This window comes from Drosophila tropicalis, unplaced genomic scaffold (assembly GCF_018151085.1).
Source record: "Drosophila tropicalis isolate 14030-0801.00 unplaced genomic scaffold, ASM1815108v1 contig_3, whole genome shotgun sequence".
Taxonomy (NCBI): Eukaryota; Metazoa; Arthropoda; class Insecta; order Diptera; family Drosophilidae; genus Drosophila; species Drosophila tropicalis.
In genome coordinates, this window is record NW_027172753.1 from 729,640 (window position 1) to 755,105 (window position 25,466).

General features: G+C 34.8%; 1 protein-coding gene across 1 annotated transcript in view; it reads right to left on the reverse strand.

The window, feature by feature from the left end:
* The window catches only part of LOC137572256 (protein toll), a 71,673-nt gene that overhangs the window by 42,894 nt on the left and 3,313 nt on the right, over positions 1-25,466 (reverse strand). The window lies entirely within an intron of this gene.

Here is a 25,466-nt window from a genome sequence, read left to right on the forward strand (position 1 = left end):
TAAAAGATGTCTCTTTGATTTGGTTAATTGATTTCTGAATAAGCTAACAACTTTGGTAAAAACTTTTAAAGGTCCTACTAAAAAAATGTCTATTCCAAACCTAATTGAATACCCTTAGGCTACACAGAGACATATACACACACACACACACACACACACAGGAACACAAACAATAAATAAATAGCCGGCAATTACAGCGTTAACAAGTTTTATTGACTGACTAAATGTGCTAAAACCCTCCACCGCCCACCCATACACCATACACTCCCTCCACCCACCGCCCACTCCCTTTTGCGATTTTCGCTGCCACATCGAATAAAAATGAACTTCAGAGATTTGGCTCCCACTCCCCCCGCCCCCCGACAACGACCAACAAATGTTAGCCCTATTTTGTGAGGACATATCCAGGAGGGCTTGTAGAAACGTTTAACCAGAGTCCAGTCCACTCTGTAAATTTATTTGCTCATCGTGGCGAGTGTCTGGCCCAAAGTTGATGTTATTGTTGTTGTTGTTTTTGTTGCATGAGAGAGAGGGAGAGAGAACGGAGGGTGGCAAACAATGAATAATGTCCGCAGTCAGACGGGCACAATCGCTGGTTTCCACTTGCCAGACCGCCCCCCCTCAACTCTACTCGTACCCAAAGTCACTTAGTCAACCATTCATTCCGCTAGATCAATCTTCGTTGCACTTCTAACTCACACACACACACCCACAAAATAGACACACAGAGGAATAGTAGACCATGTCCATGTCCATGTCGATGTCTGTCTATCGATTCGACACTTTGTTGCATTTGAAATTTATTGGCCAAGCTAAGCTACACCCACGCTCTATGCGATTCTCTAGAGAATTGCCATTTTTTTTGTCTGTCTTTCATATATATTTTTTGATAATATTTCGCACCTTTTTTTCATCTGCTGGTCCGAAAAGGAAAATCATTTCTTTAGGAACATTTTTGCCGACGTCGTTAGCCAATAAAAAGATAAAGCCCTGAGGCATAACGTCTGTCAAGGGGTGTAATGGTGGTGAGTGGTGAGAGGGGGGTGCGGGTGGGGTGGGGGTAGATCGACCATGTGTCGCTGCTTGGGTCTCTCCGCTATCAGCATATGCGGTTTAAGTTGCGGTTGACATTTATTTCATGCTCCATTGCACAAATAAATGCGTTGCGGCTGACGATTTGGTTGAATGGAGAGGGCCAGGAAAGGAAAGGGATGCCAGAAGGTTTTAAAACTTAGTGGTAGACATTTTCCATACTTTTCATTCTGCTTCTTCTACTTAATTTGTAAAAAAGAAATATGAAAGTTTTGCACTTTTCATTGATACAATCTTGAAATGTTTCCGCCTCTTGTAGAAAAGCAAAAAACAATTAAAAATTCATTAAGAAAAACGCATAAGAAAATTAACTAAGAACACGCAATTTTCACTTATGGCATACAAGGTTTTCCTTAACTCTCCCTCTCCCTCTCTCTCTCTCTCTCTCTCACTCTCTGTTGGCTCTTTTCTCACTTTTGACTTTTTGGTTTTTGATTAATTTAAATTGGTTCTCTGGACTGAGAACTCTGAGAAATGCAAGTTGCAACTTCTTGCATGTTTCACTAGAATTAAGTTGTCGCAAGTGTTGAAACAACCTACAAAGAGAAAGAGACAGAGACCAAGCGGGGAGAGAGAGAGAGAGAGAGAGACAGGGCGTGGCCTCTTCTAAACACAAGACGGAAACGCGTTCCAGTTGCAAAATGCAATTTTTAATTATTTCTAATGGCGGAAGACCAAAAACGATAAAACATAATGCAAAAACCGATTTCTGGTCAAGAACATGCCAAAAACGGAAATGTGATAATAACTCTTAGATTTTCACTTGGCCACAAGTTTAAGCAAAGAGCCAAAAGTTACACCCAATAGGGTCGTAACTAAAAAACGATTCTTATATGCCCTTCGGTTAGTCATTCGAAATATGGAGAAACCTTGTGCCGAATTTTGTTCACTAAACATCGTGAAATTTGATTCGAAATATGTCTTAGTTAGATTTGTTTTCTAGGCAGATTGGTTAACTACTATTAAGTTATTGTAATCTGCGGTTACATCTAGTTAAAGGCAGCTAAAATTCTCGCCCGGATTTGATTCGTTGTCAAAAAATATTGATATCCTATCGGAATTATGCCTGTGAGATGTAGATGGAAAGCCTTTTAAACTGTAATTCAATCTTTTACTTCCAATCCCCTAAATACCAAACTTATACTCTGTGTTTAAGTGAAATAAAAAGGTGCCTTGACTTTGAAATTGTATTGTTTTGCCAAAATGTTTCATCATTTGTTAAATTATTTGACATGAATTCGAAAAAAAGATTACTCTGGCAAATCTAAGTAAAGTTTTTGGGAAATAGGAATAGCTCATTAAAGAGGAGAGATATTGAACTTGAAGCTTTCTTAGAGGTCAATAATCATTCTTTGGGGAATTCCCCTCAAATGAGGGGAGGAAATCCTCTTTAGTGGATCAATATATTTTGTTATTGACTTAAATATTCAGAACTTAGTAGAAATAAAAGAACTTAAAAAGGTTTTTAACATTAATTTAAATACTCTTGCCCTTTTTTATCTCTATCACTAAGATACATATACATATATGTACTTATTGTCTGTCAAAGGATCTCGTTCGAAACGTGCATTGTGATCCTTTGGCTAAATGTTTTAGCCTTTCCCTTAAGTGAAATACGCATCTTCACTACTCATTCCAACAATTTCCAAAAATTTCATGTTTTCTTCTTTTGTTTGGCTTGTCAACCGAAAGTTCAAATGGTTTCACAATATTTTTACAGTCAAACGACTGACAATTTGCATAAACGTTGAGCGGATGGACCCAAAAACTCAAAATCCCAGCCACAGCCAAGCCCTTCAAAGGGCCCAAAGTAACAACAGCAGGAAAAAATATCCTAAAAGGATAGTAAAACACCGAAGGGGAGATACCCTAGATTGTAAATTACTTATATGTAAGCTTCACGTCTGCTTAAACACTTAAGTTAGTTAGTTACTTAAGATTTGGTTGAGCGAAGGTAACGTTTTTCAATTTTCCAAAAGCTAAATTATTATGGCATACCAATAGGAGCACAGAACATGTGAATTGTTAGATCTAATATGCCATTTTCCACTCACTCAATGGTTAGCAGGGTATGCAAATACCCTCAAAAAGCTTTTCAAACGTATGTTCCCCTTGTTATTGTTGTTGTTTTTCACGCCAAGCTACATGTGACAGCAACAAACTTCAGTTCACCCCTTTGACTTGTTGGTGGTGCTCCTGGCGACTGGTGGTGGGGCGCCAAAAGCGTGGGATTGGTGTGGGTGGGTTAAGAAATTTCAACGCATTTTGTTTCATGTGTCAAATTTAAAATGACAGCAAATTTAATCGATTTATGCCTTTGTTTTCTTTCATTTACAGATTTTTGTCTAGATTTCTACTCCACAGAAAAGAAAACCCGTAGAGAAGGGGCTGGTGAAGGGGAGGTGCGGGTTCTTCTTCCCCCTTAGCCATCGAGTTGAGGCAACATTTTAAAGTTAATTAAATTGAAGAAAAAGTTTCGAATATAAAACTTAATTGAATTGAAATGTCTGTTTGACATGATATCAATTACATTTGCATTTGCCTATCCTATCTATCTATCTATATATTGAAAGCCTCCGACTGGCCCCTAGCAAACTAACTAACTTCATATGTATTATATAGTATATCTTTCTTTTGTTTCGACTTGTTTTGCCATGATTAAAAAAAATTATAACTAAATGAGCAATTTGCATGTTGGCAAGTTGTTAAGAAAATCTATGATATATATATGCTATATATATATGTATGTGTGTTTCATATAAAAAGAAAAATTTAAATTTATATACTTTATAATATATATAAAACAAATTAGGCCTGCGACTTCATAATGAGAAAGAGAAAGAAAGAGAGGGGCAATGCTTTTTTTTTCCCTAACATTTAAATGAACTGCGTTGTTGGCTGATGAGAGAATATAGAAGAAAAGCAAAAGAAAACTCTCACAATTTTCTGTTCTGGGGCGTGGGGGTGAGGGGAGGATCTGGCAATTAGTTTTACAATATATGGAAGTGGAAATACAGCCCTGAGGGCAAGCAAGTTGTTCGACTAAATTGCTGAATAATATAAAATGAATTAAGTTATACAATGCTAAAGACAGAATGCATTTTATCTGAACATCACAACTTTTTATAGGTATTCCACTTTCTTGGGATCTTAATTCGGTTCACCGATTTCTTCTGCAAATATTATGATATATTCCGTTTAATCTCATTTGGCTCAATCCTTTGTTGAGTGTTGTAGACTTATCCTTTATTAGTTTCTTCCTTGTAGTATATTCTTTGCCCTTCTCTCTCTTGTTGAATATTCATTAAAACCTGCCTAAATATTTTCTCACTGCAACTCACCTAAACTTTTCTATAAATTAAGTGAGTTTAAAAGTTTTACCATTTGTTTTTGATACAAACTCAAAACTTAATTGGATTTGAAATGCCATTTGCAAAAAGCAATTCCTCAATGCTTTTGAAAGAATCTTATCTAAGACATGACTAGAAACCAATCAGATTGCTTTATCTTTGTGAGTGGCAAAAACAATTGCATATGATTTATATGCATTAGACTGGGAAGCACTCCACATAACAGTTGCCACATGCCACATGGCCACACAGCCTCAATCGCAGTCTCCGGCTAGACCGAAATATTGCAAATGCTTCGGGGCTGGTCAAATGAAGTTGCAAATCAAGTGGCAAGTGGCAAGTGGCGAAAAAGGAAGGGATTTTTTGAAATATTTTTGCCTTGGCATGCAACCCATTTCTGCCTATGACAGCCGGACAAAAGTTCACCCGATGATACATTGTGGCAGCAACTGCAGTCTGCCGTACGCATACAAATGCAGTTGCATTGTTTTCGACCTGCAAGTGTGGCAAAACTGTGACTAGAGAGTAACAGGAGCTTCGGTTTATGAAATGAAAGCAAAGATAAAGCCACCATTCCCATTCTGCCCAGCAAACCCCAACCGAAAAAAGAACCTTGGCCCTGGTGATGGGTGGCGGCAAATTGCATTTTGCAACAACACACACACACACGCACACTCAGACTCAGTGAGATGCACACAGGCAGATAGACGTTAGTCGGGAAGCAGAGGGGCAGATGGGGGTTGCAAATATACATATATGGGGCAGGGTGTGGGAGTGGCAAGTTGACAATGTGCGAACAAATAATTCCATCAGCAAGAACAAAAGCGTCGAGTGTTTGTTTGGGTGGCAAACGACGACGACGACTACGACGACGACGTCCTCGTCCAATGTCTGTCCACAGAGGACCAGTGCATACATATGCAGGCATCTACTACTCCTCCTGTTGCCCTCCCCCATTCCATCATCTCACATGTCTCTGTGCATGTGCAATATGTTACACACTTGCCTGGTTTCTCTGCCCTCTCTCTCTCTCTGCCAAGTGGCAATCCTCGCCTATGAAAACTCATATAGCCGGGCTCGATTATCATTGTTCAAATTTATGAATTGCAGTGAGAGAAGTGAATGGACGAGGCATTCTGTTTGTCCATTGCAACAACTCTATTTCTCACCCTTCCATTCGAATGGAAATTTATCATCCAAAATGGAAAAAAACAAAATATTGTTATACTTGGTTTTAAATTCTTTTCTTTATAAAAATAATAAAATATCCCTAAAATTTAAATAGTTCAATTAATCTATTATCACTGAAATAATGAAGATTATTTGAATTTTACTCATGTCTTATCATAAACTAAATCGAATCCCTCTGCTTCCTTTGAATAAGTTTAGCTTTAACTTAGTCTTACATTTTTGCATATTTTAGCAATATTATATATTAACCATCTCAAAATCGATCTAACAATTCACAACAATTATGGATTAACTAAAAGCTAATCAACGGAATTTTATAAAAATTAACTTTGCTCAAAGTAATCTCATGGATACTTGAGTCTATTGTATTCACATTTATTCACAGCTTTTTTGCTGAAGGTCTCACAGTTGTGCTTAAAGAAATAAATCAAATCCTTAAGCACGCAATTTCATCGCCCACGAGGCGTATGTGTAATATGTATCCACATGTATACACATACATACATACATATGCATGAATGCCCTCAAATCGCACGATAATTGTCTCTCGTTTCTGGCTGTGAGGGTGAAGGAGACCTTCTGTTAATTTATACACGCATTAATTGTTACAACATTTTAACTAAGCGCCATAAATCTAACGCCCCATTTTACATTTTTGTTCCCTTAATGTGAAGGGTATGTCTGGTTAATAATGAAACTATGTACTTTTGACTAGAAAAAAGACAATATAAACAAAAAGTAAACTATATCAATTTCAAATATGTGTTTATCTTTTAGGCATTTGCTTTGGGACTTTACCCTTTATATATTTAACTTGCTTCTTTTTATAATATATAATTAAAATAAATACATTTCACTTATGTACATATGTATCTTTTTACCTTGGATGCCAGATTTGAGTGATAGCTTAGACCTTCTGTTTGCCTATCGATGATTTCAATCCATTTGAAAGTACAACAGACAAAATCTTTAGGTAATCCTCTTATTTATCGGTTTATTTTGTGTGTAGCAAAAATATTACAAAGATTATTGAAAAAATAAAGAATATTTTGTCATCTTGTTGAAAAGAATAGGTCTATAAAGACATTAATATTATTCAAAAGTCAAATCTAAACTGTTTTATTGTTCAAAATTATACGTCTATAAAGAAAATTTGTATACAGTCGAAGGACCTAAGTCAGCATGAAGCTTTTCGGATGCCAAAAGTATATTTATATTTGATCAAACCATGACAGCCAGTCTGTCCGTTCATTTATCAGACTCCCTAGATTTGAAATGTAAACTTTAGATTTGTCTAGTATGCACCTCAGCTCGCCTCATCTTCCTCCTTTTATCTCCCTAGGCCACTGGTTTTAAAACTTGGCTGAAAGAATTGGGGAAAAAGATCTCAAGAACCATTGAAGGGTATTTATTTTATTTCTAACTAGTGATTGACTGTTATCAATATGATTAGCTAAGCACTCATTAGTAAAAATTTCCTACTTTCTTCACCTTACTTCGATGCGGAGTCTTACTGATTCAAATATTCCCATTCTTATGCTAATATTTCATTGTGTCTATGGTTTTTGGCCTAATCTGTTGTCTTAAACGGTCTAAATGGAGAGGAAATGTTATAAAAGATAATTATTTGGCATATAATTCCAGGCAAGTTGCATAAGTTCTCATTTTTGTAGATGATTGAACCAAATGAATAGCTATTTGCCATATTTAAGCATCAAATCGAATCGAAACATAAAGCCAAACATATATCAACATGTCTGAACCAAAGTGTTGGCCATTCATTCCATTTGATGCCTGTGCACATTGATGTTTATGTGGATGTTGATGCGGTTGTGGATATGCACTGCCCATTGGTCAGCCAATGCACTCATTTCGCTCCCAACCAATTCGCTTAAGTCACCTCCTTTACAGTCAACTCCAAACAGCGTACTCCATGCTACTATCCCCTATACTTCGCTTCACTTTTTCGGAATAAAAAAAAACAAGGAAAAAGGAACCCAGAGAAACCTCTCTCGTCGTCCATTTGTCGAAAGCGCAATATTTTCTGCATGCAAACCAAAAAATTAGCATATAAATGCGAAAACGCATTCAAACTAACAACGACTAAAAGTGAAGAGAGAATGCAGGACGCGGATATGAACTGGAAATGGAGCTATAGCTCAGGGATATTCAATGGGAGGGAAGGATGGCAAATTGGGGAGACAGGGGCAAAAACAGAGGATGGTTTGAAATGCACAGGCATCGTTTGCAGTGAAATAAATAAAAAATATATATATATATGTATATAAGTGTGTGTGTGTGTGTGTGTGTGTGTATGTAAGCCATCGAAAATGTACGAAAAAGTAATTAACTTGTGGGGCCCGACAGAGGGAGGAACAACTGCACCAATAGTGGGGAAGTGGAAACGTAGTGCCATCGTATGCTGGCCATATGCAAATTTCGCCAAATGCATTGCACTTTTGGCTAATGGCGGCCATCGTCAATGTGGTCGACAATGTTACAAGTGTAAGTCACAGTGGTCACAGTAGATATAGCCCAAAAATATTTAAGAACTTTTGAATGTTCATATAAGTTATCTTAAACTAAGATGTTGCCCCTTTAGACCATCTACTGTGTTTCCTCTACAAGTTTTCTACAAATACTCCTTAGTCAGGACTCATCACTTCAGGAGGCCAAATCTATTTATGATTCATTTAAACTTAAAATTAAGGAAATGTAAGACCATTTTGACTACATTTTGGACCACTGTGTCGTATCAGCCATTGCACATTTATATTAAACACACACACACATACAGTCACTCACATATACAATCTGCTCAATTGCATGTAGACACGGGCACGCCTTCTACGCCTCTACGCCTTTACCCCACCACCCAACTACACACAGAGAACTCACTTATACATATAGCCACATGGCCGACAAAATAATATCATTTGACGATCAAAGTAATTATTTTGCTTTGGTCTACAGCATAATTGCGGGTTCTACTAGTCAAGGGGTGAGGACGTGTACGGGTGTAGGGGCATGGTTTGGGCAGAGGGGCGGATTTCGAGCATTGGACATTGCATGGCCATCGCTTTGGTTGGTCGGACAACTCGACCATATCAAACGAACAGTGGACTCTAATAGAATGTTTAATTCTCAAAAAAGATTGACATATACTCAAGCAGAATAAGAATCGAAATGGAAGACGATTCTTTTAATAAATTGTCACTAAAATTGCAATGATTATGCCCCTTCTTAAAACAAATTAAACAACCCATCTTACAATTAGTTTAAAGGGAAACATATCTAACTCCTTTAGTTTCATCTTCTGATTTATAAGAATTTCTATCTTTAAGGCAAATAATATAGTCTTTAATCGATATAATGTCTTTCAGAATACAAGAAGAAGGACGAAATCAACTCTAAACTCTAAAAAGGCAAATAACATTGTGGATATTAAGAGTAACGAACAATTTTCAGCCACTCTAGAACCACTGTTCAATTGTTTGGAAAATAGTCGTAGTTTTAACCGGTTGGTTCTGACTGCTGAGGAGGGTACCGAATACCTACTTGCTACTGGCTACCCTCTGTGTGCTTAAATATGTGTGTGTGTGTGTGTGCGTGTGTGTGTGTGTGTGTGGGTATATTTGCCTTTTTGCACATGGTTGACATTTTCCCCAAACGCCATTTTTGCGAGCCCTGGACTTCTCTTCAAATAAAATGTCGCGCACTGAATGCACAAAATATGCAAATGCATGCAACAATTTTGAGCCCCTGAAACTCGGTCCGGCTTCAAAAACGGTTCCCTGTCACACACCCTCCCCCCCAACCCGCTCTCTCTAACACACACATCAAGCCAAAATGGACGCCATTTTTCGCTTTTGCCGCAAAACGAACACGAGAAACCTAAATAAATTTATGTCATTCTACGAAAAATTAAGGAAAATTTTCCAAAAATTGCATGCAAAGCGCCAACTCAGTAATAACCAAAAATTGAAATGCAATTTACTATAGCTATATATAGCTACATATATGTACATAGCATGAATCTGTGTACTATATAGAGGAAATAAAATATATGTAAATGCGAAAAAGCATCGTCTGTTTCCTAATTACAGTTAAAAGCTCTCTTTGTGGCCATTAAAAAGTTAGTAGAAAGTTCAACTTTCAATAAATTTTTCCTTTTTTCAGTTTTTTTATTCGTTTTTGCCTATTGTTGGCAAAGTGCTGAATTTGTGGTTTTTAAAATTGAGTTTTTGTTTTATAAATACTTATTAGATATTTAAAATATGCTTGTATTCAAAAGTGAAAAGTTTAAGAATTTGACTTTCAAATTTCAAAGTTAACTAAAATTAATTTAAGGTTTTATTATTTGCCACTTGAAAAATGCTAATGAGTTCTTAAGAAATCTTTTGATATGAATACCCTTAAAAAAAATAAGTTTCAGTAATTTCAAGCAGAGTTTTAAATTTTATAACAATAGAAAGACTGATTTCGAAAATTCGAAAACGTTTCAATATCCTAACCAAAAACCAGTACCGAAATTTGTATATCTTTTCAAAGTAAACACTTTGAAACACTTGCGCTTTTCATACCTATGTATGGGCATAAAAGCGATCAAAAAATGTTTCTTAAGAGTCGAATTTTCAAGAACTAAATACATACATGTATGTATATATAATATACAATCTAAATGTCGATATCGATAATATTTGTCACAGTCATTCATGGATGAATCCAGAAGGCCATCTCGAAAGTCTCGACAGCTCCGAAATGTACGTAATTTAAGCAATTTTTTACCTAAAACTCGTAAGTCTTCGAAGTGTTGGAAAAATTTCGATAAATCCTCATACTGAAACAATTCCTTCATCGACAATTACTGAAATCGGTAAATTCTGAAAACTTTTGATTGGACCTTCCCCTTAAATGTTTTATATATTCTTTTATAAGGTCATCAATATGCAATTTTTGTTATAACAAAGTTTTTGTTGAAAAATAACAAAGTTATTAATAAAAGACACTGTTTCCGAGAGATATTTCGTGTGAAACCTAGATGAAATAATGGTCTGATCCGGCTGAATACGAAATACGAAACGCCTGCAGTATATAAAGTTCACCAAAAGGCCTCATGATGAATTTCAGGGTTGTAGCTCTGTTAAACCAGACAAACAGATAGATAGATATGGATACAAGAACTTGTCTTATTGTACTGATCAAAAATAGATATATACTATATACGATTGAAGATCCTTTTTATCCATTTGCACATTTATGAGTCAAAGAATAAAGTACTTTAAGGGAATAAAAAGATAACTTCTTAACAACTATTGGCTTCTTATTGAAATCTAGGGAACTTACATTAAGGATTAAAGATAAACCTATAATGGATAAACCTATATTTTAATTTAGATGTATTTGTCTTTAGATATTGAGAGAGAAACCACTCAATATAGTTTTGCTGCAATGTATCTTATCGAAAATTTCTGAATTTTTGAAAGTGAAAAAGGTATATATGTACATACATATATATATTTGTGATCATCTGGAGCCACTGAATCTTGTGTAGTTTCTTCAGATTTACGTTTCCAGTGAATAATTTATAAGATGGTAAATTTCTTAGTTAATTTGTAAATTCTAATTTCTGTTACTTATTAGACCTGCATCTTACATCTAAAACTTGGTCGCAACTCCTATGTCTGCGACTAAGAAAAAAACTTTCAAATGTTTTTGAAAGCTCTGCTTAAGTCCCAGTTTAAAACATCGAATTCCATTTAATATTACGTTTAATTGAAGCTAACTTTTACCAAGTTTTTGATTAGAACAATTTTCGATTTAGATCCGTTTCTAACTTTATGAAAAAAAGTTGATAAAACAATATGATAGGAGGACAAAATTCAAAGAACTCTAAAAATCCAACTTCTCTTGCAGACAGGTGAAACTAAAACCAAAACCAAATCCAAGTTTAACTTCCAGAAAAATGTAATCAAAATACTAAAAGTTAAGCAGCAGATGGAAAAGCGGCTGGGGTAGCAGCGGGAGCAGCAAATATGGCTGCAGGCAATACCGTCAAACTGCATTCCAAATCAACAACAGAAGCTAACAAAACATGCATCAAGCTCATCAACATCCTCATCAGCAGCAACGGCGACAGAGGCAGAAAGTAGTCAGAGCAGCGGCAACAAGAAGACCAGAAAACATGGCGAAAAGTAGCAGCCGAAAATGGAAGACCAGCGATGATGATGATGATGATGATCGGAATGGGGATAAAGTGAAGAGAGCTAGCAGGAGGTAAAGAGCTAGTCAAGTCTAAGTTAAACTATTCCAGCAGCCAGACAACTATTACAACCACAACAACAACAACGGTAACTTCAATGCAAATGGTGGAATAGACGAAGAAGGCCCAGACCCGACACTTATTACTCACCAAACAACTCTTGCACTTCGTAATGAACTTGGAGGCATTTGATTGACTCCACCGTCTCCAAGTAAGAGCAATTCGCGGCAACTTGCAGCAACTCGATTCGCGACTTCGCCATATTTGCAACTGAGACAGCCACAATGAATGAATACTTGTATGATGAATGCCGAGTGCTGCGAGTCGAGAAGGTAGTCACTCCATCACTCCATCAGCCAGGGCAAACATGGAAGCCAACAGCCGACACACCATATAACAGCCGCAAAAGGCATCATCATATCATCGAAATGTGAATTTTATGCATTTTATACAAGACGAAAATGGAGACAAGCCTCTCTCACACACACACACACACAATCTACAGTGGAATAATTTAAATCAATTTTGATCAATTTCTGGAAATTCTTGGAAATTTTTATAGATTTTTTTCTCAAAATCTATTGAAGTCTATTCTTTGTAAGTTTTCTTTGAAAAAAATCATTATAAACAGCAAAAAAACTGTTAAAAATTACTATAGAATGGCTATAAAAATGTAATCCTATTGATTGCAAGAAAAAAGGATACACAAAATTTTATATATGTACATAAATCGTTTTTGAGTTGCTCTGCTGAACTCTACGAGAACTTCAAAACATTTCAGTTCACTTTCGTTCACTTTTACATCATGTTAAAATCAAATACATTCATAATGAATCGGCCTATGTTAGCCAAATTGTATTCTGTTGTTAACATCTAAAGGTTTTAGAGAAATATGTGAATTTGCAATGTTCTAAAGGCAAACGGTTTGAACTTCTCTTTGGTTTTCTTTTCTCTCAGGTTTTCTTTTAGTTTTGAACAAAACTATTCGGAAATGGAAACAGTTTAATCAAAATTCAGTTTTCAAAATATTATTAATCTTTCGAGACTAAGTTTAACAACAATTTTAGATTGTAAATCAAAGGCTGCCTAGGCACATCCTTAAGACTCATCAGAGATATTTACAGCCTATTTTGAAAGGGATTTTAGAACTAAGCCCACTGTTCCAACAACCGCGAAGTCTGGCTTGCACAACGTGTAATCCTTGATATATAATATATATATGTATATGTGTGTGTAAATACATATATTTTTCTTGTACAATATAGATATATATACCTATATATATATGTTCATATGTATATGAAGCATAAAAAGTGCTTTAGGCGCGGCACATCGCTTTTCAACACAGCAGCGGCAGATGGCAGCTAAAAAAGATGCCCAGATATAGCGCGAAAGAGCAGGATGATGATGATGATGAGAAGAGGACTGACGATGATGATGATTACCAACGGTTTTCAAGCAGGACTGAGCAGGACGGACGTATTGTCAGACGGATGGACAGACTTGGGTGCAGACATTGCGCATAATTTCGCGTACGTTTTGTGAATTTGTAATTTCAAAATTATTATTGCTCAGGAGGTTATTGCTGTTCGTTGCTCTTCTTGTTGTTGTTGCTGAAGAAGAAGAAACACTCCAAAAAAAAAAAAAGACAGCAAAAGGAAAACCAGTCAAGAAACCAACTTGGAGGATGCGCGAGGCTAAAGTTGAGCTTGGAACAAATTGTGCCTGATTGGAAGTTTCTGTTTTGGTGTTTTCTTTTTTTTTTTTTGGATTTGATTCGCTGGAGAAAAGACATTAACTGCGAATGCGTTTTGTTTTGTAGGCGTTGCCATATCAGAAATTGAAAACTTTTGCTCCCCCCTCGCCCCGTTGGGTAGAGAACTTGGCATATTTCTCACCCAAACGTGAATCTTTTCACCTTCTCATCTCTCTCTCTCTCTCTCTTTTACTTTTGCCCAACGATCCATTAAATGGGCTTTTGACCATTTTTACGCCGCGCTTGCGGTTATTTACACTAAATATATATGGGAGTCTATATATATATACGTATATTCAACAGATATATATGAAGAGTTTTCCATCCTCAACTGTTTACTCATGTAAATAATTAAGCAAAATAATGGAGAAGTGCACAAAAAAAGGACCTTTCGTTATGCGGCAGTGATTTTTCATACACACACACACATGTCAACAAAAAAAAACCACACACACACACACACATGGACTGCCAACAGACAAAGTGACGTTCTCGTTGAGGTTCATTGTGTTGGTGAACCTTTTTGACCATCACACCAGCACGCGCTACACCCTGTGAACTTCCTTCGGGTGCGACGCAATGCGATGTGCCCTTCCCCTTTGCGTGTCTGGCGTGTGAAAAACCAAAACCAAAAAAAATGCCCAGCTTTATTTTTCATACATATATGGTTAAACTGACTGAACTGGAATGGACCCAAAAGACTCATGCATTTTTTAACAAATTTATTGGGCGTAAAAAATTATATTTAATTGTGTGTTTGAATTGTTTTCCTCAATGGCCCGAAGGCCATGCGAAAAAAGCATCCATAGAAATAAAGGATAAAGAAAGGATCATCATATAAAAAAATATATGAATAATCACGATGGAATACTCACGTTGGAGCTGATAGAAGTTATATTTAACATCAAATATATCCGATAAGTTTTAGAGTACTTATTCTATAAAGAAACGTATCAAAAATCGTTAAAATTTTAAACGAAATGCCTTAGATTTGTTCAAAAGGAAGAGAACCTAATGGCAGATCTTTGAGGGTTATTTTTGTTAACAAATAATAGAAAAAAATATCATTTACACAGTTTGCCTTTGCAGAAAGCTAATTTTAAAATGTTTTTTATTCAATTTACTAGAAATTTTGTACTTTTGGGCTATTGAAACCTAAAAAGATTAAGATTGTTCTAGTCTGCAAGTCCTTGTCAAACCCGAAGTTATTTACAAAGAAACCCGTATACTTATTCTACCAACAATTGCTCATATGACTAACTGGGAAATCCCAAAAACTGTGATTTGTTAGAAGAAGTAAAATTGTAGAACATCAAACTTAGGAAAAGATATATCAAAGTACCCAATTTTTGCCATACTGAAGTTTGAAAAACTCTTACAGGCTTTAACCGAAGTCTTTACCCCTGTTTTAAATTCTATAGTACTGTGCGTCTTTATGTATGCATAGCATTAGATATTATACCTTTTTTTTAGTTCCATGTGATAGGTTCTAACTATCAAACTAACTAAATTTTACAAGCACTAGCAAATATGGAGATTTGCGGACTATAGCTACTTTTATGGGACTCGAACCCGGATCCTCGTTCAGTTCAGTGGCCTATAACACTGTAGATATGTTTGCAACTCTAGCTGTAGGGACACTAAAGTAATTAATATCATTAATAATAATAATATCCAATCTAATGTGCATTTGCAATTGAGACTTTATGATTATTAACCCAAAGTTGAACAATACAGAACATGAATATTGAAATCTAAACTTATCCAAACTCAATTCTAAAAACTTAAAAACGAATCAATCTAATTAAGACCTTTGGCAAGTATATCTTATAATGCAAAGCCCAATCCACAAGTTCCATCTCAATAGATTGTCTATCCATGATGACAAATGACAAAGACAGGCAAAAGTACTTAAAGTGCTTCGATCTAATTCTTCTCCTGACTAATTTTGTACTACCCACTGCAAGAGTATGAAGAATTGGTCTATAGAAGATTGGGTTACTTATTTCTTCAAGGAATGGCAACAAAAAGTGTTTCGCTTACCAAGAAGTTGTTTCCATTGAGGGTTGCATTCGACAAGGCCATATTTAGTTCAACTTACTGATTAGTTCTTTACTGTAACAGTTTTTTAATCTTTTGCTTCAACTAACTGTGCAGAATTAGTAAGGTGAAATAGTGATAGGTATAAGTATTAAATTGAAGCCAAAAATCTTAGTAGATGAATATCTAGTTAAAAACCATTAACAATTTACTTTAAAACCAGAATGATTTCAGTCATAGAAGCACAAGTTTAAATTTTCGAGTCTATTTGGTGCCCGATCCGATTTCAAAAGTAAATCGAGAGCGTTGTTTTCAAACTTCCTGTTCTTGACTTCTATTAAATTGACAATCCAAGTTCCAAAAAATACTTTCGCCCACTATATTAGCTTTCCTTTTAATTATAAACTTCAACAATTCAATTTTCGACTTAATATTATCATTATCTTATCATTAGTTACTCATGGCTATTGAAGAATAATAGAAAAACATTTTAAAATCGAAATTTTCGTGACTTTATTAGAAAATTTGCAATTACTTTTTATTGCACTTAGTCAAAAGCAAACTATTTGAAACCGAATCAATTTTCTGGCGAAACTCAAGAGAGAACAGGTCTGTTAATCTTAGTTGGTTAAGGTTTTAACATGATTTATCGAAACATTTTTGTGTTATTCCTAAACATTCCATTGAAGGGCTAACAAAAAAGTACTCACACTTATGATTGAACGATAAGATTGATAAAGTTGTTAATAACATTCATTGCAAATTGGCTTTAGATAACATAATAAAACCATAGCAACTCAAGTATTTACAATATCATCTACCTTCGCCGCAACCTATGTAAGTAGTCACCGTTTTCAACCCATTCCATTGGGAAATGGAAAATTTTTCACCCCACATCTGCCATCACCAAAGCGACCACAGAGAAGTGCGGCCAAGTTGTTTTTAGTCTATTTACCTTGGCGTAGAACAGCATTTGGCCTGGCTAGAAAGTAAATTCTAAATGAATTATTGGATCCATTAGCAAAATCCATTTACACAAATTTAATGCCAAAGCAGGCGGCAGGCAAAAACTTTACACACTTCGTTGAGCCAGAACTTTTTTGTCCATGATGGCAACAGGGCGGAAGAATGGTTTAGCCATTTGAGGTGAAGACGCAAACGGTGAAGGGCAACTGACAGGGCACTGGGGCGGGAAGGTAAAGGTAAAGGGGAATGTGCCCTGCATTGATGGGAGGATGTCTGAGAAAAGGAAATAAAAACTTAACAATTAAAAAAATAAGCACTCCAAAAGAAAACACATTTTTAGATTTACGCATAATGCCCAAGAAGGAGTGCTCGCAGAAGGGTTCAAAATTTGCATAGAAAAATAGGCAAACGTGAAATTATTTCAATGATGAGAAATTTGCGGAATGGTCTACAAAATTCGCTCCAAATCCAAACGAATGTCTACCAAAAGTGCCGACTTGAAGTTATCCTGTATCAAGAAAGAGCCAAACTTCATTCTAAGCTAAGAACATAAACAATAGATGTCAGAGTATACTAAAAACTAATTAGTATACTAGTGAATGCCACTTGTATGGAAACTAACTAGCATAACCATCTAATACACACTATTAAGTTTGTCTTTTAATCCTTTGAGTTTTCACTTGACGCCCACTTAACGTAGTAAACTTAATTGTCAATAAAAACTTAGTCTGAGCACCTAAAAATATTCCAAAGTCAAGTATTTTTGAAGCGAAAATTTCACAAATAAAATTATTTGATGTTTCTTATAAGTAGAATAAGCAAGGATTCTTTTTCATTTCAAGAAGATCTATATTTCCATGTAGTAAAATGAAAGGACCTTTTGTATTTGAAAGGGTATGCCAACAGACTAGACAGTTGGCTTTATCTGTTTGTTGGGGAAGATTGGAAAAATATTATTTTAAACTCTTACTGAACAAAAGTGAAAAGTTTAAAGTTCCTATGAAAGATACAAATGAACGTATTTAGTACTTTATTTGAAGGGTTGATTTTTAGATTTTCATTTCACAACTTATTTTTTTTTTTCTGTTCTGTAATACGCTTAAAAACAAAAGCCACAAAATTTATTTAAAAAAAAAAATACAATAAATTTGTATTTATCACATTTATGAAGTCAAACCAAACTCTAACCAGGTTGCAATTTCTTTTTTCTTTTTTTTTTTTTTGTGCATTGGCCATTTTTTAATTTATTTACAAACCACTTAATTTGTTTTTATTTAATCAGATTCTGTTTTAATTACATTCTCGATGTTGGGTATTAAATCGGAAACGAAAAAAAATGAAAAAGAACCAATTTATATGGTCAATATCAAAGAACTGAACTTTAGATACCCTTTAAGATCCTTCAAGAGAGTGAGCCATAAAAAGATATTAACAGGCTTTAACTTATATTCTGTTGATTATAAAGTTAGAATTGGTTTCCTATTTCAGTTTATAACATAAGATAGGTAAAATTTTATTGATCAGAATGTATCTGAAGTATTGAATTGATTAAAATAATAACTTTCTTATCAAATTCAAAACCAATGCCCAATATATTTCGATTTTCAGATCGTTATCAATCAAAAAAGGTTGCCCAAAACTTACTGTTCAGTTCGGTTTCACATTTGATTCCATAAATGCAAGCCCATTAGAGAAGTGTCCATGACCATAGTGAGAGTATATTCATGAATATATGGTTCGATTTCGAACCATTTTCATTCCTTTTTTTAATGCAATTATAAACAATGCAAACAATTGTTGTTATTTTATGTCTGACCCACGTTTTTTTTTTTTTTATTCTTTCCTTTTTCTTTTCCCCCATTTTATTTTTAATATTCATATTAAAAATTGTGGATCGTTGTGCCCCTCTTCCCTCGTCCCCATTCCCAATCCTCGGGCCAATCTTTTATTGCTTTTACTACTACTTTTTTCGATGTGTTGCCATGAAGTGGCATTAATTATTATTTATGACATTATTTTGTCATTTAATTTTTATAGTATTTTTCAATAAATTAATGCCGTTATGCCGTTCATTTTTTCCCCCATTTTTATTCGTTTTAACACACAAAATGTTATTATTAATAAAAATGAAAAAAAAACTAAAATTAAATTATATTTGCAAAGTATTGAAAAGACTTATGGGTACCCTATAGAAAGTTTTGACTGCATTTCAAAAATATTTTACTAATTCTAAACTCAAATGTCTAAGCAAAGATTTCTCAATTGATGTCACAGGTAGACGAGGGAGACATCCAAATGTCCTTTAACATAATGCTAAGCTTTATACCAAATTTTTCCAATTTTTACCAACCAAATAAGGGAAAAAGATATCCTGACTTGAAGCTATTTCAGTGTTTTCTTTTCCAAGTTTTTTTTTTTTCTCCCAAAAGGAATAAGTTCTAAATATTTTAAACGACACAAAATAGGTTTTAAATAATTAATGACTGTTTTTTTAAATGAGAATTACTAAAAAGGATTTCCGGGATATAAGGGCACAATTAGGCAACATTTTCATTAACCTTAAGACCTTGATATTGATTTACTTCAAAAAAGTAGAAAAAGATTAACAAAATCGTTTAATTTCAAGCAACATAAAATTATTTATACCCTTTAATTTAGACCTGAATCATATATGATTCTCATATGAAAGAAATTTTAAACATATATCTTTAAAAAAACTAAAAAAGTCTTAAAATTTAAGATTCAAATTTAGGAACTTAATAGTAGGACTTTCCCTATAAGGATATAGGCACGACCGATAAGGCTGGAAATCTAATCTAAGCTCAAGCCCAATATAGAAGCAAGGTATACAAAGATATAAAATGGATTGATGATAATTATTCCTTGGCAAGGGTATAAATAAATATTGAAAAAACTTTTGACCAACTGTCGACACTAAGGTTTCTCAGCCTCAGAGTGTTATCCTTCTTTCTCTCTGTCACTTGAGCACTCGATTGTGGCCAAAAAAGGAAAGAAAACCAAAGCAAAACCAATAAGCAGTCAGTTAGAGCTGCAAATTCACTGGTAACTGGTGACTGGCAACTGGTAAGTGGTAACTCTATACTCGAGACACGACCAAATTGAGCAGAAAACCAGAAGGCGCCAATTCCCCCTCGATCGTCTACTTCTTTCTTCCCCTCCGTTTTATGAGACTGTGGATCCTGGTATTTTGACACTTGCCATTTCGCTTGTAAACAACAGTTATTTAGGCTTATAATGAATATGAGCAACAGCTCGAAGGTCAGTTTGCCACAAGAAATCCTTCAAGTTCACTTTGGTGACATGTGGCGCCAGATTCAACCAAAGCAATTTCCGGACAACCGGAGCAAAAGGCAAAAAAAAAAACGAAGAAAAGACTCAAAAGTTTACTTTGATGGCCTGTTGGATCGGGGAGTGAGACTGGATTAAATTCAATTGGATTGGTTTGGTCTGGCCTAATGAAGATGCTCACAAAGAATGTTTGTCCTGCTTAATGAATGGCATAGAGACTGAAGGGACATCATCATCATCTTGCTTCTTATAGACTGTCAATTACTCCCCTTGGAGATGGTCAAAGAAAATGTTTTCTCGTATTTTTTTCATCCGTCTCATTAAAAAATTAGAATTTGAAGGCGTGCTAGGTATTCCTTTTAATTTTTTTCCTAGTTAAATACTCTTCAAATGGGATATAGTGGTACTATGATATGGTTTGCTATATTAACAGATTCTGTGGGGTATAATGTAAGTAACTAGCTTAAAATATTTGATGTATGCAAATGTTTACCATATTTCTATTATCCAATTGTTGGAATATCTTATTTTAAGAACTTTTCTTATGAACCTTTCTTAAAATGTGTGTATTTTTTCAAAGAACTTTCAATATAGACTTTAAGTTCCAATAACTGATATAAATATTCGATGTACATATAATACTTACAAATATTTATCAAAGTTTTTTACTAGAGTTTCAAATTAAGTTGTGGCTTATATATTACTTAATCTCGATTTAGATTTATATAAATTAAACAGAATTTCTTTTTTTGTCTTTAAACTATAAAAAGTAGAGTGTCCAAAGCTTCGTTGTCTTGTAGTTACTTGATCCAGCTTTTTATTCTTCTCAGTTTTCTTGTTGTGTATATATTTATATTTTTTTTTTTTTGTGTCTTTTCTGTTCATTTCCTTTCGCGCTTAAATCAACAAACAATTTTTAATTTCATTTTTCAAACGTCGCTTTGATACCTGCACATCGCATTAACACCCTCCCCAAGACCAAAACCCAAAACCCAAGACCCTGACGGATAGAGGGGTAGATGGATGGATGGCTGGATGGATGTCTGGAAGGACTGGCTCGGACCAGCCCCGACCAGGGACCAGCCCTTGGCTTGATAATTTGATATGCCTTTTGGTCTGTTTATCTATACAATAATATAAATAAATGTGTATGTGTGTGTGTGTGTGGCCATATAAATGGGCGATTTCGGGGGCGGGTGCTTTAATTTTATTTGCACAAAAATGCGCGTCAATATTACATTTAGACGTCAGGATATGGCATCATGTTGCCGTTTGCCTTCGACTTATTTTTTTGTTGGCACCCTTAAGGAAAGAGAATATATTCATTTTTTTTAAGGCTTTTGCAATGAACAAAAGTTAGAGAGATTCGTGTGAAAAGAGGACAAACTGGAGGATTGATTTTCGAAAGGAAAGGTTCCCAATTAATTTTACTTATTAAATACTTTTCAGATATTCAAAAATGAAAGTTTTTCGTTCATAATCAAACTTTGACAAATTTTAGAGTCATTTCTTATAGTTATCATTAAATTTGAGACCATTTCACGTAGCTTTTCAAAGAATATTTGGATTAAATTTTAAAAGAATTCTTTAATCTTTAGTAAAAATCTCTTCTTGAGGTAAGAGTATTTCAACTGCGGTGCTTTCAAGTTTCATTTTATTCCTCGCTGTGGCCAAAGCAAATAAAATTCATTATGAATTTCTAATTATATTGCCCCCTTGCCAAAAAGGACGACAAAAGTTTACTTTTTTTAACCAAAAAAAATATTTTGTATTTCTGTTTTTCATTTTTTTTTTTTTTTTAAGGTTTTCTTCCGAAAAAATGTCAAGCCACACATTTGACAATGATGAATTTGCAACCCCTGGTCGAAAATGAAAAAAAGGAATGGAAAAAATAGATACGATACTTCAGATAAACTGATTAAGCACTTGGCCGGCGAATGTGAGTGGGATGATGGGAAGGGGGCCAATGGAAACATTGTTGCTTTTGCCTTTGCTAATGGCAATTGTTTTGTGAAAATTGAATTTTCTTTTGTGCTTTTGGCATTCGGCATTGTTAGCCGAAAAACTCTCCAACTCTCTCTTGCTCTCTCATTCATTCTTCTTCAAACTTGGCTGTAATTAGAAATGGGGCAAGAGCAAGGCAAATGCTTTTGCGGTTTTTACTGCACCTGCTACCAAAAGATAATTATGGCAAAGGTGAGGAGACTCGAAAAGTGGGATGGGCGGTTTGGGGGGGGCTGCTGCAAAAGTATGAGGGGATGGTTGTAAATTGGTAAAGGTATTTTCTTTAAATTATTATTGGACTTAATTATGCCAAGCAAAAGAATGTGAAATAATGAAAGAAATGGCATAGAATGGGAAGCCAATGTAAAGTTTCAGTAAGAAAAGGGGTGAGCATGGAGAGGAAAATGTGATCAGCTTAGAGTGGCAAACAAATGGACACTTGAAGCTTAATAAGGTTTAATTATTATTATGAGGTAAATTTAACAAGAGAAACAAATAATGTAAGGAGTCTGTCGGCAAACGAAACCAATTCAATTATAAAACTCAAACTCAAAAAGTTTGAAAAGTGAACAACAACATTTTCATAAATGAATCTTAAAATACAGATCTTAAATATTGCCAGTTATAAATTAAACTGAAAGTAAAAAGAGTTTTTAAGGAATATCGGAATATCCCCACTTAAAATCTTTGTAATACATATTTTACTTGCTTAGAAATTTGAAAGGAATCTCATGAGAAGAAACAACATTCCAGATGTTATTATATAGTTTTTTAATCAACTCTGCGATCGTGTTTTCTTGATAACCTTTAAGTAGTATTAACAGTCTATAGAGTAAATAAATCTAGCATTATCTTGATTTAGAGATATATCAATAAATGCATCCCAGGGGAAGCAGTCCCAAGGGTCTTGATTCTGGCCAAAAAAAAAGGCACAAATTACTCGAAATACTGACATTTCTAGAGGAATCCAAACTTTAAGGATTCCTCGCCCTTGTTTCATCCATGTATATACCTCAACTAGTGAGTCTTCAAAAGAGTCATACCTAGTTCTAGTAAGTTCTAGTACTGACCTTATTCAAGAATACTGAAATTACTCACAACAGAAAATCTTGACGCCCATATGAATGTATCCCAAAGGCACTAGTTTACTCTTTTCTTAAAAAAACATTGCTTGAACTTCTTAAATTATCCATTAGCACATTAGTATATAATCTATAAGCCTAGGGTAAATATTAAAACCTTAATTCATGTTAGAAATGTAATACAATCTTTGTATTTAGCACATTTATTCGGTGTATAAACAAACCATTTGGCATTGATTTCTATTGACAACAAAACCAGAAGCATCGATTGACTGATGATAGTCCGAGTAAATATATATACATATGTGTGTATATATTTGCTGATCAAATATCGACAAAGCCAAAAACGTCAGTCCATTTGCGGTTATTAGGCAAACTAAATACCGACAATGTTATGAGTGGTTTTTGGTTTTTTTTGCTTGACCCATTTTGGCCAAACAAAGAGTATACTCGTACTCAATCTCTAGACAAATAAGTCGAGTGAATGAAATGAATGGGGCGGCTATTTAACTTGCACGCCGCCGCTCTCGTTTGATATAAATCAAACAACAACAATACGAGAGCAGAAAGAGCAGAAAGGGAAAGATGAGGAGGACGACACTCGAAATCATGGGACACATTGGAGATTATGCGGCTCTCAACACGAACACGAACACGCCTTTCCATTGCTATCAACCTTTGTGACCCGGACCCGCCCCATTCATCTCCATTGTCGGCATCTAAGCAGCGTGTGAGGATTATTTTCGCATTCTTTTGGCCATGTCCTTTTGTATAATTGCTTGTGTCACATATGCCAGATCCTTGTGTGAGCATTCTCCATTCGTTGATTCCCATTGTTGTTTCTGTCCTAGGTATTGCGTGTTGTCATTAGTCTTCACTGTAAACATCTTTCATGGACTTATCTTGTTCTTCGTGAGGAATTTAATGCTTCAATTGATTTCTGATTTAAACACTCTAAACAGGCCAGTTAGCCAGCAGCTGCCTAATATCAAGCTACCTTTTTCCTCTTTCAGTCCTCCTTTGAAAAGCCCAGCAGGTTGCCCTCTTCAGTTCAAAGACGAAGGCGAAGTAATTTTGCTTTTTGTTCAAGATCAGCTGTGTCAGTTAATTGAAAGTCTCACAAATGATGACGATGATGATCCGTAAATAGAGAAAAACAAGTGACTCACAGTCACGCACAGCACGAAGTCGAACCGAGGCAGATGAAATTCTATATACATATTCCATATAAACCAAAAAACATTAACAGACATCGAGTGAATAGCAATAAGCTAGAGAATCAAACACTGACATGCACAAGGTGTACCCTAAGATAATGTATATATATTTTGACTAATACTAGTTATTAAAATTAGATTGTTGTGGAATGTTTTATTGAATCAAAAGATTTGCATGATTATTGACTGATTCAATTTGTAATTTCCAAAGCTTTTATCAATATCGGTTGAAGGTTCAGAGAAGGCAGTTCTTAACTAACAAATTCAAACATCATTTGTGTTTATTTTTGGTATATTGTAGAATATCTAACATCATTTTTCAAATCACGGGCCAAGTTAGCTAATCCTTTTAACTTTATATTAGTTTATATGTTGTAAAGTCATAATCTAAAAGCAAGCAAAACATATTTTGGGCAGTCCTCGGTAGATGAGTTGTCTAAGTGACCCATTCATTTGGGCAACTGAACAACGAGGACCCGGGCTCGAATCCCAGGCTAGTGTATGGATGTAGTTTTCCTCTAAGCCGAAGGCCTTAGTTGCCAGTGCTTGTAAAATATAGTTGCTTTGATAGGTTACAAACTATATCCTATACTTATAAAAATAATAACATACTTTCGCCCAATTCTTAAAGGAGCATTAACTATATTTTCTGAATCAAACCTCTGATTGTAACTAAACATTCCATAATCTGTTAACAATTTTAACTTTCGTCTCTGTGTTTTAGTTTTGTTATCTATGTTTGGTTGACTATGAATAATATATCTTTATAATACACTTTCTGAATATGTATTCATATCACAAACATATGTTTGTCCTAGATTTTTCTATCCAAGAATTTATCATAATTGATCTTCAAGGTAAGAAAACAAGAGTTTAAAACTTTCCAATATATAAAATATATATTTTATATGGAATATGTATGTTCTCTCAATAGAAAAGGTTTCTGCGCTCAGACTGATTCATCTATTTCTCTATAAACTACACAAATAATAAGTTTGCTTAAAATGTCATGAAAATTTTTACAAGTGTAGGGATTCTTGGAAGAAACAAACGTGTTTTCAAAATGAGTATTGCAAGCTCACACATTGACAGTGCCTACGTAATACCGCAAATAACAAAAATAACACATATGAAAACAAAAACCTGATAATGGCATCATCATGAATGTATTATGTAGTATATATGTATACATCTAGA